Source organism: Ictidomys tridecemlineatus, unplaced genomic scaffold (genome assembly GCF_052094955.1).
Source record: "Ictidomys tridecemlineatus isolate mIctTri1 unplaced genomic scaffold, mIctTri1.hap1 Scaffold_61, whole genome shotgun sequence".
In the NCBI taxonomy this organism is placed as follows: domain Eukaryota; kingdom Metazoa; phylum Chordata; class Mammalia; order Rodentia; family Sciuridae; genus Ictidomys; species Ictidomys tridecemlineatus.
In genome coordinates, this window is record NW_027524175.1 from 128,973 (window position 1) to 154,959 (window position 25,987).

General features: G+C 34.3%; 1 pseudogene across 1 annotated transcript in view; it reads left to right on the forward strand.

Annotated features, from left to right (window-relative positions):
• The window catches only part of LOC144374199 (transport and Golgi organization protein 1 homolog), a 130,894-nt pseudogene extending 105,758 nt beyond the window's left edge, over positions 1-25,136 (forward strand). Inside the window, exons 28-47 of the transcript XR_013433664.1 lie at positions 6,055-6,183; positions 8,474-8,495; positions 9,419-9,507; positions 9,748-9,825; positions 9,913-10,023; positions 11,081-11,152; positions 11,332-11,436; positions 12,080-12,202; positions 12,302-12,407; positions 13,403-13,458; positions 13,547-13,637; positions 13,809-13,947; positions 18,706-18,807; positions 19,687-19,747; positions 19,863-19,898; positions 19,975-20,042; positions 20,160-20,260; positions 21,509-21,585; positions 23,165-23,315; positions 24,324-25,136. The product of XR_013433664.1 is annotated as a transport and Golgi organization protein 1 homolog (transcript). The remainder of the gene's footprint in view (positions 1-6,054; positions 6,184-8,473; positions 8,496-9,418; positions 9,508-9,747; positions 9,826-9,912; positions 10,024-11,080; positions 11,153-11,331; positions 11,437-12,079; positions 12,203-12,301; positions 12,408-13,402; positions 13,459-13,546; positions 13,638-13,808; positions 13,948-18,705; positions 18,808-19,686; positions 19,748-19,862; positions 19,899-19,974; positions 20,043-20,159; positions 20,261-21,508; positions 21,586-23,164; positions 23,316-24,323) is intronic.
• Positions 25,137-25,987: the final 851 nt, after the last annotated feature.

The following is a 25,987-nucleotide window of genomic DNA, read 5'->3' on the forward strand; positions in this document are numbered from 1 at the left end:
AAATTTTATTTAAGCCACAAATTGCAAAAGTTCACTCAAGAAAAACAGACAATTTCATAAACCTTGTTGACTATTAAAGAAATTGAAGGTATAGGTAAAAACCTTTCTTCAAAGAAAAAAATATAAGACCAAGATAGCTTTATTGGTGATCCAATTAAACCTGTAAGGAAGAAATGATATTAATTCCTAATAGTAGTAGTAATACTAAACCCTTGTAGAATATTAAAGCAAGGAAATAGTTCTCCTATGAATCCAGTGTTATCACTACACCAAACCAAGACAAAGATATAATAAGAAAAGAAAACCACATACCTCTCATGGGATCTCCAATGAATCTGTACAGAAATTCTAAACAAAAATTTAAGTCAAATACAACAATATGTAAAAGGAAAATACATCATAGACAAAAACTAGACGGATGATGGGGATTTATGTCAAGAATCCAAAATTTATTTAACATTTGAAAATCAATGAAATTTACCACATTGATGTACCTAAAAGCACAATCTTTGTGTTTAGCTCGAGAGATACAAAACAAGCATTTAAAAAATATAGCAGAGGGGGAAAATGTTGGGGAGTAATATTGGCCAAATTATATTGTTATTTTGTGTGCATGTACAAGTAGGTGACAATAAATCGCATCGACATGTAAAAAAAAATCAGCCCTGATTATTAATTAAAAAAATTTTTTAGATGTTGATTAACTTTTATTTTATTCACTTATTTATATGCGGTGCTGAGATTTGAACCCATTGCCTCACACATGCTAGGCAAGTGCTCTACCACTGAGTATCAACCCCAGCCCCTCAGCATTGATTATTGATGTAGAAAAACAAACAACAAACTAGGAATAGAAGGGAGCTTAAAAACATCCTCTGAAAAAATGCAGCTAACCTCATACTTAATGGTTGATAATTGAATACTTTTCCCCAAGATCAGAAACCAAACAGAGATGTCTACTCTCATTACATCTATTCAGCATTGTACTGGGGTGCAGTAAGGAAATAGCTAGTATACTAAGGCAAGAAAAAGAAATAAAATGCACTCAGATTGGAAAGGAAGAAATAAAATTCTCTTTTCTTTTCAGATAACTTGAATATATATATAGATACAATCTGGTATGATCTAGAAAAAAGCTATTGTAAGGTTGACAGATAAAATTTACATCTAAAAGCAATTATATTTTCTATATATTAACAATGAATAATTAGAAATTGAAATTTTAAAGATTTCCATGTACAATAGAATAAAAATATGAAGTATTTAAACATAAACGTGGCAAAAACTAAAATGTATATATTAAAAACTATAAAATATTGCTGATAGAATTTAAAGAGAACCTAAATGGAGAGATATACCTAATTTATGAGTCAGAAGACTAAGGTGTCCATTCATCCCAGTTTAATCACCAGAGTCAACATTATTCCAATCAAAATCCCTGCAGAGTTTTGTAGAAAATGACAAGCTGATTGCAACGTGGCTTCAAGACTTAATCTAGGGCTGGGGATGTAGCTCAGTGGTAGAGGACTTGCCTAGCATATGCAAGGTCCTGTGTTCAATCCCTAGTACCATACAAAGAGGAAAAAAAATATTCTAAAGCTACAGTAATCAGGATTGCAGACAAAACATCAAGAATTCAGAGATAGATACACAATATATATGGCAACAGTCATTGACAAAGATGGAAAGACAAGTAGAGAATGGAAAGTTTTTTCAGCAAATGGTACTGAAATTACTGCATATTTATATGCAAAATATTGATCCATGCCTTGCATTAGACACCTGAATTAACTCACAGACTTAAATATTAAACTCAAAACTACAAAACCTCTAGGAAAAAAAGTAAGAGAAAAAATTTTGTTGAACTTAGGTTTGGCAAAGATTTCTTAAATTTGACAACAAAAGCATTAAAAAGGATTTGACAATGTGGGATTCATCAAACTAAAACCTCTGTAATTCAAAATACACTTTGAAGTCAATGAAATAGACAAAACACAAGCTGGGAGGAAATTACTGTAAAGCATTTATCAAGACTTGCATCAAGGATATATGAAGAACTCTTAGAACGCATTAGAAAAAAATATAGTCCTGTAAAATAACACTTCATCAAAGAAGATAAACAGATAGTAAATACATTAAAAATGCTTGACATAATTATCAGGGAAATGCAATTTTGAAGCATAAGAGTTACCACTACACACTTATTAAATATCTAATATTAAAGACAATTGTGCTGCGTGGTTGGAGAAGAGATGGAGGAACTGGATGGGTACACATCTGGTGGGGATATAAAGTGGTAGAATCACCTTCTTAAAAAGGTAAACATACACCAGTCATATCCAACCATTCTTTTCCAAAGAAAAGATAAGTTATATAGCAATAGGAGGAATTTTATATCAGTGTTCTTGGCTATTTTATTTGTAAAAGCCCCAAACTGGAAAAAAATCCAAATGTCTATCAATAGATGATAGACAAATTGTGGTATGTACATGTAATGAAATGCTACTCAGCAATAAAAATAGATGATAGATAAACTGATGTAGATGAATCTCAAATTATGCTGAATAAGAGAAGCCATAGAAAATACAATATATTATCCCATACACATAAAACTTGAGGAATACAAAGCAATCTATTAAGATAAGACATTTTGCTGGAGGAATGGGAAAGTGGGGGGCAAGAAAGAGGGGTGACAAAGGGCAAAATTACCTAGAGAATGAGAATAATTTTGGAAGTAAAGGATGTGTATATTATCTTGATTATAATGGTGATTTCATAATTTCATGTTAAAATTCATCAAATTGCACACTTTAAATACATGTAATTTATTGCATGTCAGTTTTACCTCAAAGCTATAAGAAATAATATATTCATCTTTTTTCATTTTCTAAGATACAAATAGTATTCTATAAATATTTTTCTCTACTTCATTTTTAAAAAATGTATTCCGGAAACCAGCTCTTAGCAGTATTTAAAATTATTTTCTTTCTTCTTTGGTTTATTCAACAACTTTCATTGATGACGGTTGTTTCAGCCTTTTGTGACCATCTTGTATTGTTATAATTAATGCTTGAATAACATAGTTTTGTAAATACAAGTTTTAAACATTTGTTGTTGTATTCCCAGTATCTTTAGAAATTAGGGCTGGTGGACTATAGCTCAGAAGTAGAGCACTTGCCCAAGATACCCTTCCCCAGCACTGAAAAAGTTAAAAAAAAAAGTGGGATTGTTGAGTTAATAGGTAAATATATAAGCAGTTTTGGGAGATGTTGCCAAATCTCATTCATAAGGGTTGTATCATTTTGTATACTTATTAGCAGTGTCTGAGAATTTGTATTCCCCCACATTCTCTCACCTACTGAGTATGTTTTCAAACGTTTGGATCTTGCCAATGCAAGTGAGAAATGGTGTCTTGGTGTGGTTTAATTTGTATTTTGTTCATTATGAGCTAAGCAGAGCATGTTTCCATATGTTATAGCTATTTGCATTTCTTTTCCTGAGATCTGTTTATTTCTTCAGCCCATTTTTGTATAGGTTTGCTGGCCATTTTATTTATAATGTTCTTTATATTTCAGGAACATGATTCTTTGGACAATAATATGTTGCAAATATTTTTTCTCAGTTTGTCATTGTCAAACTGCGTGTGTGTGTGTGTGTGTGTGTGTGTGTGTGTGTGTGTGTGTGTAGCAGGTTTAGATACAGCCAGGAAAGATTTTTTCAATGAGGCAGGTTTTGCCCACTCATAATACATAGAAAATTTCACTTAATATTTTCTAGTACTTGTTTATTTTCTATTTTTACATTCATGTTTCTTATCCATTTGTAGTTTATCTTTTGAATAAGTAGAGAAAAATCCAATTTTATAATTTTCCATGTGGTAACGCTACTTATTAGAAAGTCTATTTTCCCCAAACTAACTTTTATTGTACCCCAAATGTCCAGTTGGTTCTGTTTCTGGATTCTCTATTCTGTCCCACAATCTCTATGTATTCCTGGGCTTGGACGAGGGTACATGAATTAATTATATAGTCTGCCCTCCCTGTACCCTTCATTGCTCTTCTTTTTCAGTGCTTTCCTGCTTATTCTTGTTCTTTTGAATTGAATATATTCAACTTGACGACAGATTTTTAAAGATCCACAGATGTTCATTTCCTCCCCAAGTTAAATGTCCCCAGTTTCTTCAATTTTTAGCACGTGCTTTTCGGGCTATTCATGATTCTGTTCTTTTCCACAAGTCATGCAACCCTAAAATGTGGCATCCAGAAATGAAGCCACCGGCGTGGGGTGATAATGACATGATTCCTTAGGGTTAGGCTTTTTTAAAAAGAGTGTCATCCACGAGTGAGCAGGGAAGGAAAGCCCAGCAGTAGTCTTTTAGAAGGGAGCAGGAGAAGCTTCTCCTCTTCTGTCTGCACTTTTGGGGCAGGTAGGTACCTGGTGTCTCAACACGTTGACAAAAGGGTTTTGCTCTGGGAGGGGCTGGGAGGCCTGACTTTCTCCTTTTTCCTAGTCTCTGCCTATAATCCCCTTCTGCTAGTTCCCTGGCTTCCTCCAGGGCCTTCTAAATCGCCGGTCCTCTCCTAGTTCCGGGGACAGGTGAGCCTCTTTCCTTCTGGAGTCCTTTCATTTGGACTCTTCCGCTTGGCTCTACTGGCGCTGTCCCCCGCCGGGCTCCGCAGTTGGTTCTTCCCGCTCCCCGCCACGCCCCTCAGCATCCTCTGTCTGCTCACTGCAGTCCACCCAGGGGCTTCCTCTGATGACGGGTTTCACGTGCCTTGGGCGGAAAGCGCCTGTGGTGGAGGAAGGCAAAGTTCACTCCCAGTACCCGCCCCCTGCGCTGGGTCCTACTGAAGTAGGAAACGGTGAAAGAGAGGGTCCTGTGCTGTTCTGCAGGGAAGCGTCGCTTCCACTCAGCTGTCCCTAAACCATGGACTCAGTACCTGCCACTGTGCCTTCTGTCACTGTTTCCCTGGGGGACCCAGAGCTCCTGGGACCCCTGTCGGGTGGCTGAGTTCTGGCAGAGTGGGTGCACTGACTGTCGTGGCGACGGAGAAATGGAGTGTGTCAGGCCCAAGGCAGGCAGGACGTGACTGTATGGTTAAGCGAGGCCGGTGAGAGTGTACTTGAGCTTTCCCCACTTGCACTTTTTTTTTTTTTTTTGACGGAATAGAGGTGACAACCTCATGGTATGTTCTGAAATGCAGCCAACAATCCAAACAGCTAATGTTACTACAGGTCTTTTCCCTAAGGAGACTGCTGGGGAATTGGGCCCAAGTGACAGTTATCTCCTATTACGTGTAGAGGGCGGTGAAAACAGGGAAGAGTAGGCAGGTGTTTACTGCACTGCCTTTGAGCAACCATTTAAAATTAGGCTCTGAATTTTATAGAAGGATGTTAAATTCAGAGAAGTTTATCTAAGCCAGTTTTCAAGAGTTGTCTGAAATTACATGTCACGTATCTGTATATAAGAGTGGAATGGAAGTAAGATTTAAAATCTTATACATATATCGTCATTGTTTTTATTTGTTGCCATAAAATTAATTAGTTCTTTCATATATTTAAGTTTTGTCTTAAATGAATATTTTAAATTATAAAAACCAGGTTATCTAAGAGAAAAGAATGATCCAGAGGGATTCTAGCCAGGTGTTAGACAATGTGATGATATAGGGCCTGTTACAAACTGGAAATGTATGCTCAATTTAAAGTATTTAGATTCGGGCTGGGGTTGTGGTTCAGTAGAGCGCTTGCCTAGCATACATGAGGCACTGGGTTCGATCCTCAGCACCATATAAAAACAAAACAATGTGTCCACCCTAAAACTAAAGATACATAAATAAATATTTTTAAAAAGTATTTAGATTCATTATACTTGAAAACACTGGAAGCAAACAAAAAATATGAGACTGCCAGTATCCTCTCTCTTGAAGAAGCTATTGGAAAATATTGAGGAGGTGGATTTCTGATGAGGAAGTTGGTTTAGAATTGCCATGATTCTTTGTGACTGTTTTGTTATAAATTTAAGGTTTCCCATTTCTTCTAATTTGTCTGTTTAAGCTGTTTACTACATTGCCTGATGATACTCAACCTGGGCCTGATTTTTATGGACTACCATGGAAGCCTGTAGTATTCACTGTTTTCTTTGGGATTGTATCCTTTGTCATTTTCTCTTGGAGAACTGCTCTTGTGAGTAAATTAACTTACTTATACCTTAGCACATAAGCACAAGGATTATTTTATATAGTCACTGCCCCCCCCTTTTTTTTCTTTTTCAATTGCTAAAACACAAAATAGTGGTTTAAGTCAAACTAACATTATAAAATAATTTAGTGTGGGTGCAGTTGGTAGAACTGGTAATTCTTACAGCCATCCTGACCAGTAGTTTCATATGTATCAGAAGTCTTAAAAGTGGGATAAAAGATGGGATAGGTTAGATAAATATCCTTTTATGTAGCATATATGTCTAGTAATCTATCTTAAAGAAATAACTATGCTTTGAAGATTTTTGGTAATGTTTTTCAATGGAACAGTGTATTAGATTGAAGACTTAGCACAACATAATTCATTTAGGGGTTATTGTATGTTCGATTAGTGGAATAGTAGGCAGATTTATTTATTTCAAAGCTTTGAGGTACAGAAAATGCTCACAATTAAATGTGAAGTGGGAAAAAAAAGCAGAAACTAAGATTTAAATGTTGATGAACTGTATGTTAATATAAACATACAAACAGGGGGAAATGCTGCAAAGAAATACAGTAAAATGAGAAAAAGGAGATGATATAATTTTTCCAGTCTTTTATATAAATTTTTCCCAGATTTTATGATTTGATCATATGTACAGAAAATACCTTTTTATTTGGAAGTATAGATTATGTGTTGTCCAAAATCCATTAAATGTTTTGTTCATTAAGGTTTTTTTTTTTCCTGAGCAGAATTAGTCTATCTCTGTGTATGTGTGTACATATATGTATAAGTGTGTGTGTGTGTGTGTGTGTGTGTGTGTATATATATATGTGTGTGTGTATATATATATATATATATATATATATGCGCTTATACATACTTATGTTTGTACTGTAGGTCATTCTGTTTCATAGTTATTTAACATAATTGGAAGAAAATTATTTTAGGTAAATGGACTTTGCATATGAAAAGCCTAACAGTTAAAGAGGCCAAAAACATTGGATACAAATCTTTTCAAATCTGAGTGTTCTTTTTCTGATTTCTTAATTATTTCAGACATATCATTGTTAAGATAAGTTTCCTCTCCTTGTACAATTGAGTGTAAAATCTCTTAAAAAGTATTCCCTTCTTAAATAGAAGAATTGTTTGCCTGGATTCCTGTGAGGAATTTTCTAATCTCATTGAACTTTTTCTCAGCTAAAAGTAAAAAGGAAATAGAAGGATAAAGAGAAGGGAAAAACATGAAAACATTTTATATTTCTCTCTCTTGTTTCTTTCATTTCAAGAACCCTGGTACCTGTTTCTCTTTTCACTAGGTTATGTGGGATGTGGTTCCTAGCTTGTTGCTCCTCAGTTTCAGCATTTGACTTTAAAACTTTAGTCTCCCTACCTTAGATGACTGCTTTTATGCTACTTCCCATTTTCCTCTGTTGTCATTTTGAGTAAAAGGTTAGCAAGGCTATGACATTAAAGAAATGTTCATTTTTTTCTGTGTTGGAGTTTTCTGAATGCAATTTCCTGTTACGAAGATCCCCTGGATGATCTGTGGACACATCTGAATATCCCATCACCATTTATAACATTTGAAAGGACAAGTAATATGCTAAGTTACAAAGAAATTTAGTGATGTTTTAAAAAAATTTCTGCTTAGGTTTTATTATCAGGTAGTTTATTGCTGTTTTTTGGAAACGATTGTTTTTGTCCTTTCCAGAATATGTTAATTGTCATTTTTCTTATTGCTTGTGCATTTTCTTCAAGCAGTCTTTCCTTTCAGATTTCTTGCTATATATTTAGTGGTTTGCAGAAATAAGATGATGTAGCCTCTTAGTTTCTAAATTCAGCCAATAGCCAAATTTAAATTGGAGTTCTAAGATGTTTTCTGGTGAGTGAAAGTGGCATATCTTAGTACAAAGATTATGCATTTAATATTGTTTCCTCAGATTTATTTTGAATAGTCATTGTTTCTAGACTTTATCCTGGTTATTTAGAATTGTCAAGTAAATGATTTTGAGTATACACACACACACACACACACACACATACACACATCTTTGCTGTGAAATAAGGTACATATCTTAGTGTTTTTATGTCAGAGGCTATTTATGAAATATCACTACCAATTAAATTTAAAAGGCTTGTTAACCTTTACTTATTTTTAATCCTATAAATTATTATCCTGAACCAGAATGTTATTAAATTCTCACTTGGTTATGATTCTGACTATTGTTTTAGGAATGCTGTTTCTATTGAGCAGATGTTTGACATCAAATTTAATCTTTTTTCTCTCTTCTAGGTAAAAGATAGAGTATATCAAGGTAAATTTTTAGGTTTCTTAAACTTGTAATAACCCTTTGTATTGGTGTTTGATGTGTGTTTTATTTATGTTAGAAGTAGATACAGTGACTTTTAATGTCTATTATCTTTTTTACCTCCTGAAAATTTTACTATTCCTAGGTTGCTAGCATGGATAATAGAGTAGATGATGATGGTTCCAACTCTGAGATAGGAGATAAAGAGGAGGAACAAATTGTGGATAGGGAGATGATGATAAGTTTTAATTTGGGGCAGATTAACTTTGAATATTGATGTAATGCAGATGTATTACATTTGAAGAGTATTTCTATGCTAATGATTTAATCATGCATTAAGTAATTGAGTAGATAATTTGAAGAATGGTAATGTGAATCAGTATGTTTTCATTTCTGTTTTTCTTTGCAAAGAATTAAATGATTCCATTTCCGGAAAAGAAAGTGTTTTGAGAAGGGGGGAATATCAAGCTACAACACTTTACTGTATTTCCCATCTGTGAAATAAGCTTAAATTGAAATATCATTTTGGATGAGAGGGGTTCCTGGGATTGAACTCTGGGGCACTCTACTGAGCCACATCGCCAACCCCCTATATTTAGAGACCAAGTCTCACTTAGTTGCTTAGTGTCTCGCTCTTGCTGAGGCTGGCTTTGAACTTGGAATCCTTCTAGCTCAGCCTCCTGAGCCACTGGGATTACAGGTGTGCACCACTGCACCCAGCAAAATATCATTGTTCTTATATTTTTCTTAAATTCTAATAATTTTTATACTCTTATTGCTAATAAGCATAGATTGCTTTTTAAAAGCATAATAGTTATGCTAAGAAGTATTTCCTCATAGTACCATATAACATGTCTTTGCTTTTAGTAGATTGAGTAATTGAATTTCATTTAGTGATTGTAATAATCTTGTGTATTTCCCCCTTTTAGTCAATGAACAGCAAATTTCCAAAAAGGTGAACAATTTCATGAAAGAAAATGAAGAACTAATGCAGAAATTGTCAAATTATGAACAGAAGGTATAATTATTTTTTTCTTTCTTTCTCCCTTGGTTCTAGCTTGAATCATTCCTACCTGTTTTAATTTAAAAATCATATTTTAAAATTTTTGTTTCATTATTTCCTACAAATCATCCAAATTCTAAACAGTCATATGTATTAAGTACTGCTTTCTTCTGGAAAGGGTCACTTGTCTGGAAGTAACTTGTATGGTAGCACTATAATTTGTGTATCTTAATTCTGAATGCTTTATTTACATAGATGAAGGAATCAAAGAAACAGGTCCAAGAGACCATGAAACAAAATATGATTCTTTCTGATGAAGCAACTAATTATAAGGTAAAAATCCCTTCTTTGGGGGGAATTACATTCTAAACTCAAAAGTAAATGTAATGAGTGAGTAATCTTGACACCTTTTTTTTCCAGGATAAAATGAAGCTTCTTGAAAAAGCTAAAGAACTTCTGGATGAGGGAGGTAAAAGTCTTCATGTTATGTTAGAATCTGAGAGAGAACAGAAAGCTAAGAATCAGGACTTGGTAAGAGTTTTGCTGCTAAGTATTACTGCAATTTGGCTTTTGAAATATTTTGTAAAATTGGTTAAGTTGAACTTAGTCCAGCTGTTAACTAAAGTAAGATTAGGAGTCAAGGAAGTTGAACCCACTTCTGCCCATTTTGTGGAACTTTTAAGTACTGATACAACAACTTAAAAAATTTTTACTTACATATTTCATTTTCAATTTCTATAAGTTTCTGTAATTACATAAAAGTTGCAAAAGATGGTAGAGAGTGTGTTCTGAAATATCCTACCCCCAAGTAAGCTTGATCACCTAGCTGAGGTAGTATTTATCAGATTTCTCCACTGTAAAAATTCTTTCCAATCCTTTTCATATTGTATTCTTTGGAAGTTACCATGCACAGCCCACAGTTAAAGTATGAAGAGTTACAAGCTCAGGATGCAGCTCATGGTAGAGCACTTGCCTAGCATGCATGAGGCCCAGGATTCAATCCCAGGCATTGCAAACAAAGATTGCAGATTTATGTCCACTTCCTTAAGGAGCAAGTATCTTTATAATTTTTTTGGAATTCTTCTGTATGTGAGATTAGTCTATTCTTCCTTAAATTTTATCATTTTTTACTTCAAATAAGAAAATTTTAAAAATGATCTTGGGAAATTTTTTTCTCTACCACTAGAAAAAAATTACTAATTTGAACTGGTTTACTTGAAACAGTAATTAATTAGTTAATTTTCTATGCTTTAAAACATTTTATTTACTTATTGCATTATGATTTTCTATACTTTGAACTTTTTTTCTGGTTATCTCATAAACAGTAAGGTTGTGGATGCCATGAAATATTTATGACTTCATTTTCCCTCATCTCTTTCAGTTTTTGATTTTTTGCTTAGTCCAAAGCTGGATCCCCTGCATTTACCTGATATGTAATGGGATGGCTTGACAAAAATTTTGTTGTGTTTATCTTTTTTAGTTTATATATATGTATGTGTACGTACACACACACACACACACACACATATATATCAGTATTTCTACTGAAATCCTAATGCATATTTTGTGTTCTGTTTTCACCTGGCAGATAATGGAAAATAAGAAATCTATAGAGAAGCTTAAAGATGTCATTTCAGTAAATACTTCTGAACTTTCAGAGGTAAAGCTGCCAACTATTGCTAACGGATATTAGTACTACATCTTAGTTTTGTTGCGGACCAAAAATTTGAGGTGTGCTAAAATGTGCAAAAAATGAGAACTATATGATGTCTTGTTTGGGAAAGTATAACTTTGTTTCTTCTTTGGAATTAATTCACTAACTGTAGTGTTTTTCATTAGCTTCAAATTCTCCTTACTGAAGCTAAGCTTCGTGAAGAGAAGGTGAAGTTGAAATGCTGTCAGCTTCAGAAAGAAAATACCATGCTTAAGAAGGAGAAAGAGCAGGTAAAGAAAATTTGATGTCATACATAATGTAAACTAGAGAAGTGAATATCATTATCTTGTATCTTTCTTGGATCTGTTTCTGAGGTAAGGAATTTTCATGCAGGACCTTTTCTAGATATGCAAAGTTTAAACAATGCTCCCCAAATTGAGTGCATATATATGGTCTCCATCTGTTTTGGATTTTTGGATTATTGCTTTTCTTATCAAATGTCAATCAGTTATTAACTTGCATAGCCTCAAAGAAAATTTTTAAACCAGAAAATTAAGTATTTTATGATCCTCTTTTGAATAGTTACTGATTCACCGGCCAAGGGAAGATTACATGATAAGGAATCTAAATTTAGGAGACAGTCATATGTGCCCAGCCATTCCTGCTGGAGATAAATTATTTGAATTGGCAGCAATTTTCTGGGGAATGCAATAAACAGGCTCAACTTCCTGATAGCTCTGATGTTCTTACTGCAGCTGTGAGAGTTGGGGCCACTCTGCCCTCTTCCTTAACCAAGGTCTCAACCCCCTCGATTGAGGCAGGCCACCGAGGAGTATGGCTCTCTATTTCTTTGTCTAAGTCTTGTAGTCCTGATATATCCAGTGCAGAAACCCCTCCCTAACCCATAGGAATTCATGTGTTTTGACTTTTCAGTTGCAGCAGGAAGTAAAAGACTGGAGTACATCACATGCTGAGCTCAGTGAACAAATGAAATCATTTGAGAAGACCCAGAAAGATTTACAAGTAGCTCTTAGTCAAAAAGATGATACTATTAATGTAAGTTTATACTCCAAATACATGTTTCATCTCATGAATTCTCCTGAAATCTTCTGAATTAAAATCGAGAGTCTTCCAACCTTTTGCTTCTTTTCCTAGGCTTTGACTAATCACATTACACAGTTGAATCGGTTTCAATGTGAATCTGAATCTGAGGATCAAAGTCGAGATGAGTCAGATGAATTAACCAATGGAGAGTTAGCAGGTAAGATCAGTCTCAGGGAGGTTGAATCCTTTTTTGCTTTCCTGTCTTACAGATGCCACTTTTCAGCTGGCTTAATTTTTTCTTAAGCTTCAGGGTTGTAGACACATATCACTGGATCTATAGATATGTCTGTTGCATTGGCAGAGGTGGGTTGTTGGGGTATAATGTAGCAATAGGCATGTGAAGAACACTGACTTTTTCTATCCTATTGAAAACTAGTAAGTACACTGCAGCTACAATAGTCATATCCTATACCTCTAAGTATTGAACATTATACAGTAAGAGAAATTTATTTCTTAACTTATGCAGATGATACTTGATTTTGATACTCATCATCTCTATGGCTCTGTGGTTTTAAGGTCCACAGTCAGTCCGGAGGCAGTTGGAACCATAAACTAAGGCTGTGAGAACAGAGGCTAGAGACTATCAGAAAGCTAGAGACGGAGTGTAACAGTGTTTACTGATGAGGAAAATATTTCCAGATGTTTTCTCCCAAGTTGGATATTGCTTACATAGCAAGTATTTCAAACCACACCTGGTAGTAGATTCAGGGAGAAAATAGAGGATTGAATCTTTCTAAACAAGACACTTATTGCCCAGGTGAAGATAGATCTGAGAGAGAAGAAAAGCTTTTATCTTACAAGAATAGCATAGATAACATTTTAGTTGTGCAAACTAGAAATTCACCTTTTTTTTTAAGACAGACACAGTACTTTTATTTATTTTTATGCTGAGGATCAAACTCAGTGCCTCACACATTCTAGGTGAGCACTCTACCACTGAGCCACAACCCCAGTCTGAAATTCACCTCTCTCTCTTTTTTTTTTAAATCTAAGCTTGCAATTCTCTTAAAAGTCATTAGTCTAATCAGTATAATTATTTAATTGATTTTTTTCTTCCAGTATTTGAACACAATCATTCTTTAGTTTAGGGAAGTTAGGAGAATATAGAGTTAAAAGTAAGGAAAGAAAAAGCTAAAGTCTTTTGTTTTTTAGGTGATCGGAACGACAAGATCAAAGATCAAATTAAGCAGATGATGGATGTCTCTCAGGTATAGTTCTTTGTAAGAGTCCCATAGTACCTGTGAATTCTTCCTGTGCCTCACTTTTAAGAATACCTCTCTTTTCTGCAATTTTTAGACAAAAACTACAATATCAGTAGTTGAAGAGGATCTAAAACTTTTACAACTTAAGCTAAGAGCCTCGATGTCCACAAAATGTAATCTAGAAGGTGGGTTCTTCTTGAGAAGAAATTGCCATGTTGGAAAGACTTAAAAATTTATTGGAAAGATAAAGAATGGCTTCTTGCTTTTATGCTTTTTACTTTTCTTGGCACTACTCCCTCAAACAAGTTCTTAAGTCCTTGTACACATATAGAGATAAGCTGTTTTATCCTTTACAGACCAAATAAAGAAATTAGAAAGTGACTGCAATTCACTACGGTCTTCTAAAGTTGGACTGGAAGAGGAATGCAAAACTCTTAGGCAGAAAGTGGAGATTTTAAATGAACTCTACCAGCAAAATGAGATGGCACTAAAAAAGTAAGATTTCCATTGTTTGTTATTGTTATCATTGTGTGAACTAACAGATAATTTTATCTAGTAGAGATTTGTCTTTTTTCCTTTGTGTTTTGTTTCCTATAAGTTGCATTTTTCTTTCCGTCATCATTAAGAGTCCTGAGGTAGTTGGAACCATAAACTAAGGCTGTGAGGACATCGTAATCAATTGTCAAATTCATATGAAGGCAAGAAGTGGTAAACTGGTATTAACAGTCACTGATGTGGAAATACCTCTCAAAGATCTAGACCCTTTCTATGATCCCACTATTTTAATTTCCTTTCATTGTGATCAGTTATGTAATTCTAATATTTTGAACTTGTATCTCTAACTCTGGACCTTTAAAAATACTGAGTGTTTTGGAATGACATGTTTTAGTAGAATAAAAACTTCAAAAAGGAATAATATTTACTTATTGATGGTACAAGTTTTGGACTTGAGTATCTCAGATGTTCACACTAAAAATTGAACTGTGGCAAGGATTTTAGGAGTTACGATTACAGAAGTACTTGTTTGTAGTATATATTTATATATTAATCTTCTCAGTGTGGAGCTAGTTATTTTTTGGAAGTTCATTTGTAGTTTTTAATCCACAAAAATACTTGAATTCTCTAAAAATAGTTTTTTTGTGTCAGATTTTATTTGTTTGCACCTGATTTATTAACAAGATATATATATATATATGTATATATATATATATATATATATATGTATGTATATACAGACCTTCTTATAGACCTAACTATTTTTAGGTATTTTGACTTCTGTTGCCTAATTAATGCATTAAATATTGAAACCTTTCCATTAACTTTTCTAAAATTCTGTGATCTCCAAGCGACCTTTTTAGAATCTCAAATTTTTGTTCAGGCCAGTTCTAAATGCCTGGCCTGTTTCAAAGAAACATTTCTCATTTTATCACTTTTTTTTTTCAAAAGAACACTTGTTTTCTCTGTCCCTACTAGTAATATGAATGACCTAAATGGCAATTAATTTTCTTTGTAATGCAGTTAAATTGTAGCACTATTTTCCTCAACTCCTCCAAAATTCATTCAGTCATCATCTGTGGTTTGTACTCTTTTTTTCTCATCCCCAGGTACTATGTTAGTTCATGCCTGTGTCATCTTTTCTGTTTCTAACCTAGGTCATCTGTCTTCATTCTCCATTATTTATATTTTTATATAATTTATTTCAAATTCTTAGTAATTTTCTCTATAGCCGCTTGAGTGGACTTTCTAAAATATAAGTCTGTCCATGTCAATATGTACCTGTGGTTTATGAAGAATTTGCTTTCTATTTGATGACCTGTTCTTTTTTTCTTCCTTGTATCTTTTTATTTTTTTATTTTTTTTATTTTTTTTTCCTTGTATCTTTTTAATAGTTTAAATATTTTTAATTATTTTCCTCATCACCTGTATAAGCTTGATATAATCATAAATTATAATGGAATTATAATTATATAATTATAATTATAATTTTATTCATCTTCTCATAATTTAAAGGCCTTGGTATATATTCTGGATTTAATAAAAACCTGACATAGATTAATAGGTTTATTACTTGTTTTTATGGGCTTTAAGTAGCTCCTGAATCAGATAACTGTTGTGGCATCGTATGTTAGTACTTCATATACTGTGAACTCCACAAGACATTCATTCAATTTATACACATATTTAAAGTTTCTGTAGTTCTGCATTCTACACTGTTGGTTTCTTATTTGAAATTATTTTCATTCTATTTGAACATTGTCCTTTAATGATAGATTTGATTAGTGTATCAAAGTAGTACAAGGATAAACAGAGAATAGTATTTTATCCACTAAATATTGCTACCTTTATAATCTGTATTAGGTTGACATGAACTTCATGATTAGAGTTAAAACCAGTTTCTATTTTTAAAGGATCTTTCTTTTGGCTACTGAATTTTGACTGTTACTTAGTTTTAGCAATTTGAAAATATCCAATTAATTACCATCTGTTTTAATTTTTTTTCTTTAAGGAGTCCATTATCATTGTTGTTTGGTCTTATCTCCCTCCCCTAGTTCCTGTAGTCATTTCTCTCTTTTTTTAACAGTTGTATTGGGAAGTGCCTAGGTGTAGTTTTCCCCACCCCACCCACTTTTTCCTCTTGCAGTTATGTTGCTTGGGACCATTAAACATTTCTTGAATTTTCGAGTCTTTTTCTAAATGTTGATTTTACCTCATTCTCTCTTCTGATTATAATAATGCATATTAGAATTTGATTTCCCCTGCCTCCTACATACTGGATTTACTTCTTCTGGATATTTTCTTCTGACCTGTCTTAAAAGCGGTAGGATTTATTTTACTTCCCAAATCTGATGTTAAAATCATTCATTGAGTTTAGGATTTTAAAAAGTTCAGGGTTTAAAATATTATTTTAGTTGTAGATGGACATAATATTTTATTTTATTTTTTATAGGATTTTTTTAAGAGAGAGAGAAAGATAATTTTAATATTTATTTTTTAGTTTTTGGCGGACACAACATCTTTGTATGTGGTGCTGAGGATTGAACCCAGGCTGCACACATGCCAGACGAGCGCCTTACTGCTTGAGCCACATCCCCAGCCCGACACAATATTTTATTTATTTTATGTGGTGTTGAGGACTGATCCCAGTGCCCCACACATGTGGGGCACGTGCTTCACCACTGAGCCACAACCCCAGTCCTATTTCAGTACTACAGCTCAAACCCAGGACCTTGAGCCATGTGCTCTACTATTGAGCTACCTCCCCAGACTCCTTGCTCTTTCTCATAAGGGACTAGTGTCTTACTGCTTTCCAAGCTATCTTTAATCTCATCATTCTGCCTCTGCCTCCAAGTATCTTCGACTGTATGTAGGTCACCACACCCAACTATTTCTTGGTTTTATAGTTTCTAATCCTTTGACAAAATTCATAATCTTTTTTTTCCTCTTTTGTGGTGCTGGGGTTTGAACTCAGAGCCTTGTGCATGCAAGGCAGCACTCTACCAACTAAACTATATTCCCAGACCTGAAATTCATAATCTTGACTTTACTTTTTTGACTATATAAAGCACAGTGATTTTAAAACATGTGCGGTTAACCCCATTAGGTGGTTTCCTTTTCTGTGGGATTTTTTCTCACAGAATTTTGTCTTATGGAGTGCCTGGTCAGTTTTGATTGGCTAACATTGTTGTGATAATTATACATGAAATTTGAGGACTAAGATGAAGTTATCTTCTTATAGAAAAGTGTTGAGGTTACTTGAGTAAGATTGTCACTTCAAACTTAGTCAGCAATTAAGATAATTCAAAAATGACTTGTCTTTTCAATGTTTCAGTATTGTTACTTTTGGATTTTTTGCCTGTTCATCACTTAAGTGTGCAGTACTTTCTAATCTAAACTCAAAGGCTAGGGCTTTTATTAAGGGTCCCTTTATTTGTAGCCCCAAACACTTCTTTTTTCCTCTAAGCCCAGGAATTTGATGAAGGCTTAGTTCAGACTCATTATATCTTTGTGTTATCTTCAATATGTGGGTAAACCTAGGAGAAAAGTACGTTAAAGTGCCAGCTTTACTTGTAATTCTGAGATTCCTTTTTCTAATGGATCTTGGCCACATACATATATCTTCACTGCCTTTTTAGCTTGTATCCTTTCAAACACAATTTTATATTCTTATAAAGATGTTTTGATTGTTCTTAGTGCTCTCAGACTAACTCTTTGGTAATTGGAAACAAAATTCTCTCTGTCCTTCAAGATTCAGTTTTCTCCATATTCCTTCTTAAGCCAGTGGGGAAAATTATTATATTCCTTTAGGCGTCATTTATACCTGAAACAGTGAGCTCTTTTATTCTTTAGCATCTTACAAGGTAACTAGTATATTATAGCCACTCATAAAATACTTGCTGAAGAATTAAATGCGAAGCTATATAAGAATATATAATCCCCTTTTTCTATTTGGTATCAATAATCCTTTTTTACTATAGTTCTTCTGATTTATGGAAAATTAAGTTTCAAGTTAATTATCTTTTGAATTGGAACTATGGCTAAAGTAGTACAAGGATAGCAGAAAATAGTATTTTTAAAATCATTAAATGTGGCTACCTTTGTCTCAGTAGATGAACATCTTGAGTTTCATGATCAGAGTTAAAACTTGTCAGTAGATAATACTCTGATCGTGGGTCAGTTTGGCTTCTTTTTCTGGTTGACAGACATTATCAAAACTCAGATTTGTCTTTTTGCTTAATTGCAATTCTTTTGAAATATATATCTAAAGTGTGAAAAATGTTCTGTGGCTAATTGCATAGCTAAAAGACATATTCTAGAAGATTTTTTCTTTGATTGACTATATCTTTATTATGGTACCAGTCTTGGATTGAGAAAAGAGTTCCTCCATGACAAAGATATACTTAGTGTCCTACCCATGGCAGAAACGAGAAAAGAATTATCCCTTGCTTTATCCTAATATGTTTAATTATGTTAGGTTTATCAGTCCTGATCTTCCACATTGAAGTAAAGTGAGTTTTTATTATCTTACACACAGGAGACTTGCCCTTGGGGCACATGTTGTTTTCACGTTTATTTTATTTACTGGTAATTAGAGAATTAAGAGGAAAAATTAGAAAATGTAAGTGATTTGCCAGAGTTTGATTTACGAAATTGCAGGTTTGAATTCCTATTTTATGTGCCTAAGCATTTTATAGAATTGTGGGAAGTGATATTCACAGAGAGAAACTTTTGATTTGATAACTGGCTTTATTTTAGGAAAGTGAGCCAAGAAGAATATGAGAGACTAGAAAAAGAGCAGCAGCTTTCAGCTGCAGATGAAAAGGTGGTTTCCGCTGTACAGGAAGTTAAAAATTACAAGTGAGTTCAGTTTCTAAAGGAGGGTGTCAATGTCTAATAAACTAGTGGTGGCTTTCTTTTTTAATCTTTTTTTACATTATGTAGATAGAAGAAAATAGCATGGAAGTATAAATAACGAGAGGATATGAATACATTCAATTCACACAGGAGAAAAAATAAATTTCAACTTTACAAATGAAAAATGTTAACAAAAATTTACTTATACCCAATGGGCAAGACCATAGGGAACTTGGTCAATGCAAACAGTTCTGGGGGTTTTGTATGTTGTAGTAATTCTTTAAGAAATCAGTTTGCTGTGTGATGTATCAAGACCCACAAAAGTGTGGCATTTGATAGACCTTGGAAGTCTTTTATGGATATAATTTGAAAAAAAGAAAAAAAGTTTTAAGGAGGAAGATATTTCTAGCAGAATTACTTGAGAACACACTGATGAACAGTTAAGGAAATTATAATTTATCATTCAGAATCTCTAGCAATTAAATGATAAAGAAGTTATTAGTATTGGGTCTTTATTTTATTTATTTATTTATTTATTTATTTATTTATTTATTTTTGGTGCTTTACTACTAAGCTACATCCTTAGACCTTTTTTTTTTTTTTTTTTTACTTTGAGACAGGGTCTCAGTTGCATAGGTTCCCACTTAATTGCTGAGACTGACCTCGAACTTGTGATCCTCCTGCCTCAGCTTCCCAATCATTGGGATTACTGGCATGTGGCATTGCACCTGGCCTGTAGTATTAGTTTTGATCACACTGGATTCATATAACTATAGAAATGTTTTTCTTATGTATGATAAAGTCTTTAAATGTATAGCTGATGGAATAAAGGGAAAATGGTCAGAAATGTTTCAAATGTTATTCAATTGTTGTAATTCTTAGGCGGAGAATTGAAGAGATGGAAGAAGCATTACAGAAAACCAAGCACTCGTTTAAAAACCAGGTAGTCATTAATACTGTCCTGTAGTTGCAGAATTTCTTGATATCTAATACAGACAATTATAGGCTATTATAATGAGTCCCTAAAAACATATTTTTTAATGTATTGTCTTTTTCAGATTGCTATGCATGAGAAGAAAGCTCATGATAATTAGGTAAGATTTTTTCCCCCTTTTCTTTATTTTGTGCATAGCCTACTGCTACTGAATTTGAATATTTTCTCTTTAATAGCTCAAAGCTCGTTCTGCAGAAAGAGCTATAGCTGAAGAGAAAAGGGAAGTTGCTAATTTGAGACAGAAGTATGTGATTTTGGTATCTTCCTATGTTTTATAGTGTTTTAAGGTTATGCTAGATATTATCTATGAAGGAATAGATTGCTGTTTCATAATTCAGTCCATTCTTTCTCAATATTCAAGACTATTGGAAATGACCCAAAAGATCGCAGTGCGTCAAGATGAACCCGGGATTGTAAAACCTATGCTGGGAAAACCAGATTTACAAAATCCTCCTCAGAGAGGTAGGGGGCACTTTGTAAAAGGAGCTATTTTATTTCTTGGTGCAGAATGTATGTAAATTACTTTTTATTTCTGTGTGTAATGGTTATGAAATAATCTGAATGATTTGCTAAAGCAGGAGATGAGGGTTGGTGTCAGGGAGAAGGCTGCCTTAAAGTAGTAAGGTCTTTAGGTCCACTGAGCCATAATGGCTCTTTTGGTCCATCCCCCATGAGTGGTGGAGAATGTTCCCCTCCACTGACAGCAGAGCCAGCTGGGAGACCTCCTTCTGCTACTCTTAATCAAAAAGATATGCCTAGAAACGGATTTGGTGAACATTCACATGTTGCTTTAGAGTAAACTGCTTCAAGGTTTTTTTTTCCCCTTTTGAATATTCTAATGAAAACATTGAATTTGGGCCTGTACAATATATAGAAGATAATTTCTTACTTTATCTTAGTGAATGTTTTCTGGAAAATCTGTTCTAGAATAGAAAACATTTTTTTTCCCTGGAGGTCCCTGTATTGTTTTTTTCTTTTAAATTTTACACTGCGAAGTGTAAACCTTTATCTTTAAATTAAATCTCTATGGTGTTCCTTTCCCAAATATTATAAAAGTAGCCTTAAACTTTATGTAGCATACATATTTCCAACATGAAATACTGAATCTTATTTCAAATTCTAAATAGGACTGTAGTCTTGGTTATACAGACTAAAGAAAAGCCAGCCTACACGTACTTTAAGTCTATAGCTTAAAGTTTAGGACCAGTACTTATTAATCTCCTGTTCTATCACCCCAAGGCAGTTCTTTATTTTACTTAAGTCTCTTCATAAATTGTGATTTACGTATTGGGCAACCCATTTAAAAAATATTTTTAATTGTAGATGGACATGATATCTTTATTTATTTTTTAAATGTGTGCTGAGAATCAAACCCAGTGCCTCACACATGCTAGGCAAACACTCTATAACTGAGCTATGACACCAACCCCTGGGCAACCCATTTTTCATGTTGCTTTCTAGTTATTGTTGAACCCTGACCTGTCCACCAGTGGTTTATTTCTTCTGAAAAATACATACAAGGGCTCTGATCTTTCTTTCCCAAGGTCAATGGATGGACCTTTACCTCGTACTGGTCTTCTGAGGCATCTGGGAAACCCGTTGCCTCTGGTAAAGGGACCAAGTAATTTCAAAGAATCTGTAATTGTGGATGGAGGATTTTTATTCTTTTCATGTTAGAATAGTCTGAATCCATTCTTTGATCTCTAACAGACTCAGGATGTGGTCCAGCTCACATGAACAGCAGCTCCAGAAGTTCTTCTCCAGCTAAGGTGACGAATGAGGGCAAGGTAAGTTCTGTAGTTACTGTGAATCATGTGGTCATGCAGGAACATGTAGCTTTCCTACAGTACTTGCTCTTTGCTTTATCCTTCTTTGTGTTCTATTTGTACTATCCCATTTGTTTTTTAAAAAGCAAACTGTTCCCCAAGAACCTGAGACCCCCTCAGGCTCCACCCTTACTTCTTTGACTGAGCATGCAGTTGGAGTAAGTACTTAGAGGTTGAGAACTGAATTGGGTTTTATTCTGTGCATTTATGGGAAGGATATTCAGAGCATGACACTGATCTTGTTTGCTTTAAACTGCATGCAATATTGAGCTTACTTTTCTCTTTAACTTGGGAATGTTGCTTAAGTGTGTACAACTATAATGAACTACAGAATGTGAAAAGTTATCACTCTAACTTTATATGGTGTTTTGTGTTGAATGTTCTAAGGCAAAGTAAATTCATTATAAATTATATAATTCATCATTTTTATTTTTGTTTGGAAGAATGTTATTTAAGAATTCCTCCATTTGTGCAAACCCTATTTTGAGTGATTTGAATTAGATTGGTATCAGATTTTCTGTGAAACAATGATCATCTGAAATGACCTCTTGAGCCAGTCCCAAGAAATGGTCTCATTTGTTCACATAAGTGTATTCTCTTGTAACTGTGTTGCTATTATATCTAGTAGGTCTTCTGCAGCTCTATAATAAAATAAATTTTTAATTGTTTAGTTTCAAACCCACTACTCATAGGAAATGATAAATCAATATCTCAAATGGTGTACAGTAAATGAAAGTAAATATTAAAGGCTTGTCTTCCTAATTTGTGTATATAGCACTGTGATGGAAAATACTTCTCAAGTTCCAGTGTATATATATTCCAGGAATATACATCTCTGGAGAAATCTAAGGGCAGCTTAGATAAGACCCCAAACCCCTTTGTAGTAGAAGATTTAAAAGAGAGCAAAGACCCATTGTTAGAGAGGAATAGAGGTGGGAAAAGCATGGCTTGGAGGCAAACCTGGGATTGAGTTCTTTAATATGCAGTGTGGCCTTCAACAAATTATGATATCCCATTTGCTTTTGTTCCCTCTTATTTAAAACAAGACAGTCTACTTAAAGATCTCAGAGGTTGAATAATATATGAAAGACTTACTGAAGATATAGTAGAATAGTAGCTATTATTACATGAGTAGAGAATGGATTTTTCATTTTATTCTGTTCATTCTTAATATGGAAGTAATGAGCTATTGTGATGAAAGGGAAGTGATGGGGATGGGGGGACTCCCTTTGAAATAGATTGTAGTGAATACAGCATGACATACTGGTCAGAAATCACCTCTGTTAATAACCCCTGCCAGTCCTATTGCCTTTCCCTTTCCTGTGCAGATATAATCAGTAACAAACTGCTCCCTCTTGTGGCATCCTTCCAACTTCTGTAAGCTGTCAGTGGGAATACACAGGAGGGGTGGGTAGAGTTTTGTTGCACTGATGGTGTTCTCTGGACAGGTTTTGGGTTTTAGCTTTTATAGGTATTGGTACTTTGTCTTAATACATAGGAATTTTAAAACTTTTAACTGCTTTCAAATCTTAAATTGCAGGTTCATATGGCTATGAAAGGGCCCCCTCCTTTCTCAGGGGTACCCTTCATGGGACCCCCGATGGGACGGCCTCCACCACCTCCCATTTGGTATGGACCGCCACTTCAGCTCGGTGGGCCTTTTGGGCCTCGGCCAATTCCTCCACCATTTGGTATGATGATCTGAACAGTAGTGATTGACTTATAAATCACATTCATCTTCCACTTCTATTGCTTGCTAAAACAGTTGGTTGCTATCTCAGGTCTTAACAATGAAAGGATAAAGCTGAGTACATTTTAACTTTTCCTCCAGTTTTCTGGGACATATGGGACACTACATAATCTTATACTGAGATAGGCAATAGCTATCTCTCATAGACAAGGATAAGGGGCTATATACAGAAAAGCCAGAAATATTACTTCTGCAGATGTTTGTTGAAAATCTGTTGATATGCACTGCAATAGATGGAAAGGTGGATGAGACGCATGCCATAACTTAAAATTTTGTCACAGATATGAAAATCCTATAACATAAAGTTTGTAATCACCCATAATGGAAGCATAAGCAGTAGGTTATAGAATATAGAAAAGGAAAAGTCAAACCCTCCTTACCTTGAAAAAAGTCAGAGGGAAGTGTTAAAGAGGATTTAACAGTTACCTAATAAATGTTCCTGGTTTAATTAGGTGGCTGTGGAAGGCCTTTTCCAGGAGGGCATGCGTGCACCTTGATTCTGATGGCATGTGTAAAGTCCATGCTGAAATACTTCATGAATTTTTAATGGATACACTAATAGATAGTGAGCTTTCCTTTTATCAAAATTTCTTTGATGTAGTAAAGTTCTTATTTCATAATCTATCATCTTGTCATGGTAATACTTCCAAATATAAATGGAGCTCTTGTGAGATAGAAATAATTCTGCAATTATATAGTAGGGAAAGAAAAAAGACAAGCCTGGAGCTAGGTAGAGCCATGTTAAATCCTTAATATGTTGCTTCATGGCTGGTTGGTCAAAGGCTATAACCTAAACTTGTTCCATCTCAGTTTGCCTCATCTGGCAAGTCAGGATGTTCACCAGCTGATGTTCTAGGCTTGGGAGAAATTAAAGACTATATTAACATACTTGAAATCACCCTAGTTCAGAAATTTCTGGTATTTACATAACTTCCTTTTTATTTTCCAGGTCCTGGTATGCGTCCACCAATAGGCTTCAGAGAATATGCACCAGGTGTTACACCTGGAAAATGGGATTTGCCTTTTGACCCTCGTGATTTTTTTCCAGGACCTGCACCAGCACCATTTAGACCTTTAGGCTCATTTGGCCCAAGAGAGTACTTCATTCCTGGTGCCCCATTACCACCTCCAACTCATGGTCCCCAAGACTATGGGCCACCACCTGCTGCAAAAGACTTAATGCCTTCAGGCTTTAAAGATGAAACTCCACCTAATTCTCAAGAGTAGTGAGGGCTGTTCACAGGCCTTAAAAACAGGGCCCATAAAATTAACCTCTGACACTTAGTCAGAGTTAAAGGATTATTGGATTATTGGCTTCAAAATATAAAAGTTTATTTTAAATGGTTTATGTTTTCAGAATGAAGCTGCCTTGGTGCAGTATACATTTTGAGCCAAAATATTTTCCCCCTAAATATCCCCCACTTAAGCTAGAGTATCCTTCCAATTTAAAAATGTGCAATAAGGAATACCTTTGTTTTAGTTAATGTAGCATATACAATTGCTAAATGATTTAGAATGTCATAATTATGGACATTTCCTGTGGAAATGCTTTAAGAACATGTATTTCCATTATCCTATTATTAGTGTATTCCAGTTGATAACAGAGAAATGGTGTTTTATAAGCTTGATATTTTTTCTCTTTCAATATCTGGTCGCAGAGACTGTTGGGCTAAAAATGTTTACTCAAAGATCATAAACATCATTTTCCTTCTTGCTGAAGTTCTTTGTTGTAATAGTTCATAAAAATTGTTTATTAATATTTCCCAAGTGTCTGTTGATTCATTGGATCGTCATGAGATTTTGTGCCATTGGGGAAGCATGTAAACGCACTCTCAGAACTGAAGATAGTGACTTGGCAGCATATTCCCTGTTGCTCACTGTTAAGGAGGCTGGACCTTGGTCAACTGTGGACTTCTACAGAGGATTTCTTTTACTTGTGAGAAGTCTTGTGGCTCTATTTTTGTAGCACATTCATGTACTTTTTTCTAACCACTGTCCATGTGAGAATGCTTTTCTGAGAATGAGTTTACATTAGTAGCAAGAGCTACTGCTTTTGCCATTATTGCATTGTAACAGTAAAATATAAGGTGGTATGTTGTGTCTATAAAAAATAAGGAAATTTCTTTTTAAAAATGTACACAACACACTCTTCTCTTTCCCATACCTTCCCACTGATTTTCAAGGAATATGATAAAAAAAAATTAGAAAAGTATAATCCTCTAAGAATGAATGAAACTCTAAGGCCTATAATGTCTTTACTCAGCAACTACGGGCTGAATTAAATTCTTTTTTTTTTTGATAGATACTCAAACATATTTTATTTAAAAAACAATTAAAGCAAGTCCTGGATCTGTAACTACTGTCTTTAAAACAATGTTTCTAAGAACTAGCTCTCCAGAACTGTAATTTTAATTACGGCAATTTTAACAGTACATTTTAAGAGGTTTAAGATTTAAATAAAATTATAAAAGCCTGATACTTTTGTTTACTGCTAGACCATATTCTTCCATTCTTTTAAATTCTAGAAAGTAATAGGATTGTTGAAACCTAGAACATAACATATCATTGTTTTTTTATGTCCCCTAAGTATTCTCAAAATAGGGGCAAAAGCTT